At 42.3% G+C, this 3,511-nt stretch overlaps 1 long non-coding RNA gene across 1 annotated transcript in view; it reads right to left on the bottom strand.

Moving 5' to 3' along the window:
- LOC120588073 (uncharacterized) overlaps positions 1–3,511 on the bottom strand; it is a 12,879-nt gene extending 9,368 nt beyond the window's left edge. The window contains exon 1 of the long non-coding RNA XR_005649137.1: positions 105–3,511. This is a non-coding gene — a long non-coding RNA (uncharacterized LOC120588073). The remainder of the gene's footprint in view (positions 1–104) is intronic.

The raw sequence follows: 3,511 nt of genomic DNA, 5'->3' as shown, positions 1-3,511 counted from the left end.
TCTCTCAATCTCTCTCTTTCTCTCTCTTACACACACACACACGGCCCACCTCAGAAAGATCACATCAGTATTGAGAAACAACCAGGTATATTTTCTTTGCTCACCTCAGTTGCAGTGCTAGTAAATCTCCAATTCTGTTTTACCATTTTAAGCACTTTTGCCCATGTTCTCTGGCTTCATGCTCAGACCAGCCTGTCATGTAGACAAGAGATTAAGGTGACCATATGAAAGATAAGGCTAAGAGACTTGCCTAAAAGCACACAACTAGTGAGTGCACTACAGGACCAGCATTGAAACCAGATTTTCAGATTCCCAGTTTTCAGCATATCTTCTAAATCTAAGAATTTGCCGCTTATACTTATGTTTTTCAATGATTTGCTTAATTTCATTAGTAAATTAAATTCTGACTATTCAGCAGTGTCAACTGCTGTTTATTGTGTCCCTTAACTGTATGGCCGTGTTAAGACCACTTGCAGGCACGGTCACAGCTGAACAACAGCCACCTGCGCTGGGTCTCACCTACCTTCCTTTCGTGGATGACAATAGAAAAGCCAGAACAAAGAGCAGGTCCGGCCAGAACACTAGCTCTGTGCGATGCTTCCCCCTTGTGGCCAACTTGCTGCTTCAGACAGGAAGTAAAGAATTCTCAAAGGTCTTCCTGGCTTGGGGATTACCCACCTACTCCGGTAAGAAGCCTGGGCCTAAATCTAGATGGGCCTTCCCAGGACCCCTCCCAAAGATTTCACACGAAATCCTTACCTTGTGGGTAAGGGAAGTGGAGTTTTGCCCTCGAGAAATCTGGGTTTCAAAGGTTAAGACACACAAAATGGAGTCTCTGACTTCCTAATTCCAGCTGGGAACTTCACCATTGTACATAGACTCTCTAAGACAGAGCAGTGTTTGGCTGCCAGTAGATGCTCACAGCATCTTGAGGATGTCAGCACGTTTTAAGCAACAGCCATTGTCAAAGGACAGCTGGTAGGGAGGAGAGTTAGGTGGTGGTTAACTACCCATCACCTTCATCAGAGCTGCTCTTATGCCCTCCTGGGTGTTTTTCTTTTTTTATGAATATATTCCTTCAATTTTATATAAACTTGAATCAAAGCGTTTTTAGAAACTATTTTTATTTACGTTAACAAGCAAAGAGAGCTTTAAGATTAGTCTCCTGGGACCCTTTTCCAGTTCCCTTGCCATCTCTAAGCCCTCCTGTTCATTATCCTAGGGCCATAACAGGCTGGAAGATCATAAGGGCCACAACTTCCCTCATTCATGTTGACCCAATTTGGGAGGCTGGAGATGATGAATAGCAGACAGGTTTGGCCAGATATATGGAACCTTGTTCTACACAGGTTCCATCAAGAGCAGAACCAGCCTAAGATGTCAGAGAGAGAGTCTGAGGATATTTTTAAAGATGAGCAGAAAAATGGTAGAAGGAGAGGTAGTAGAATTGGTGACAGACAAATTCCTGGATTATCTTTCTTAAATCAGAAGCTCAAAGAGGACAGCACTGTGGTAATTAATTAATGGGTTAAAAAATGTTTCAGCTGAACTTGTCTCACACTGGCTTTATATTTGCTGGTCCAGTGTGAGGCCACGGGTGGCAGCACAAAGGAGGGTTAGAGTTGAGATGGCAAAAACATTCTTGTTTGTATCCTTGATAGAAAACTCACCTTCCATTCTTCTCATCCCTCCAAGATAAGGTCAGATCTTCCATTTATGTACGTGCATCATACCCTATCTTTCTATTTATAGCCTTGATCAGAACCGTTACGCAGTAACCAGTGGGTATTTATTTTACTAAGTCTTTCCCCACCATTGACCCATAAAAGAGGACAGGAATCTCAACAAATGTTTTGAATTAATAAGTAAATGAATGAAGAATTGTGTCATTGAATGAATATGTGCTGAGCTCTGTGCAGCATGGGGGATACAGAAAGAAACAAGGGCGCCTGACTTCAAGGAAATCATAATTGATCAAATAATTTAATGGCTGATAAATACTTCAAAGGAAAAATACAGTGAGCTATGGGAGCTGACAGCAACCTGGCATGGCTTGAGGTGTGTGGATCTGATATGTTGAAGAATTCATGGTGATTCACTAAACGAAGTGGTGGGGATCCAAGGAAAGATCATTCCAAGCAGTAAGAACTATACATGCCAAGGCCTGAGACAGAAAAGAACTGAGCTCATTAGCGAGACCATCACGGCTGGGCCAGAATGAAGAGGAGGGTAATACAAAGTGATGTGGGCAGGGGCCAGATCACTCAGGGCTTTTTAGTCCTTGTTATTGAGCTGGACTTTTCCCTCAGGGCAGTAAGAAGCCATTGATTGGTGGGAAGCTATGGAGTGCCATAATTGGGTTTACGTTTTTTAAAAAGTAATTTCTCTGGCTGCTGTGTGGAGCATGGATTGAAAGGAGGGAAGAATGGACAAGGTTAAACCAGTTGAGAGGCTGCGATGACTGTCCAGGTAAGAAGTGATGCAGGCTTGACCTTGGTGGTGGTCATGGAGATGGAATTAGGGGGAGGATTCAGGAGTGACTTAGGAAGCAGAACTTGGAGAGTATAGGAGCCAGGAGGAGTCAGAGATGACTTTCAGGTCTGATGCTTAAGCAACTAGTGCATGGACACTAGAGGAGTTGCAAATCTCTGAATTCATTTGGGGACGTCTTGAATTTGAGAGTCCTATGTGTCTCTAGTAGCAGCTATCAAGTCAGTAATTGGCTGCATGAGTCTTGAGCTCAGGAGAGAAGATAGCACTGGACATAGAGAGCATGTAGATGATAAATGAAGCTAGATGAGTTTGATAAGATCTACCTTGCAACCCCTGAGTAGGTAGGTATCAAGTGACTGTATGAAGACAATGTACCAACTCTATTTGATAGCTCCTCTTGCATTTTTTTTTTCTAATCTCTATTCTCCTGGGAGTCGATTGAATTTTCATATGTGGTAGAGGCTGCTAGTTACCTACCCATATCCATTCTCCCTTCTGCCTTAATAAAAGATTCTCATATTCTCAAAAATACAAAGCTAGAAAACCACATTTGCCAGCATCTTTTGCAGATAAGGATAGCTAATGGGTACAAATGGAAGTTGTTGAAGGGCTTCTAAAAAAGCCCTTTGAGGGGGTTGACTCATCAAGGAGCCGTGTACCCTTTTGTTTTTACCTTCTTTTATTTCCTCCCTGGAACTTGGGCCTGATGCCTGGGGCTCCAGTGGCCATAGTACACCATGAGATAATCTTCAAGATAGGAGCTGTACATAAAGGGTTGGGAAATGGACAGAAAGATAGTTTCTGGGTCTCCGATGACTGTGGAGCTACCATACTAGCCTAGGTGACTTGTAAGTTTCTTTGATGTGAAATAAAATATTAACCTCCATATCATATAAATTACTCATATTTAGATTTTGTGATTTATGCAATCAAACATAATCTAATTGACGCATCATTTATGTCATAATCAGACAATACAGCAAATTCAAGAAAGAGACTGTACAGGAATGCACAGGAA

This window comes from Pteropus medius, unplaced genomic scaffold (assembly GCF_902729225.1).
Source record: "Pteropus medius unplaced genomic scaffold, Ma_sr-lr_union100, whole genome shotgun sequence".
NCBI classification, from domain to species: domain Eukaryota; kingdom Metazoa; phylum Chordata; class Mammalia; order Chiroptera; family Pteropodidae; genus Pteropus; species Pteropus medius.
Note: the sequence above shows the minus strand (reverse complement) of the source record. Positions and strands in the feature narration are given on the sequence as shown.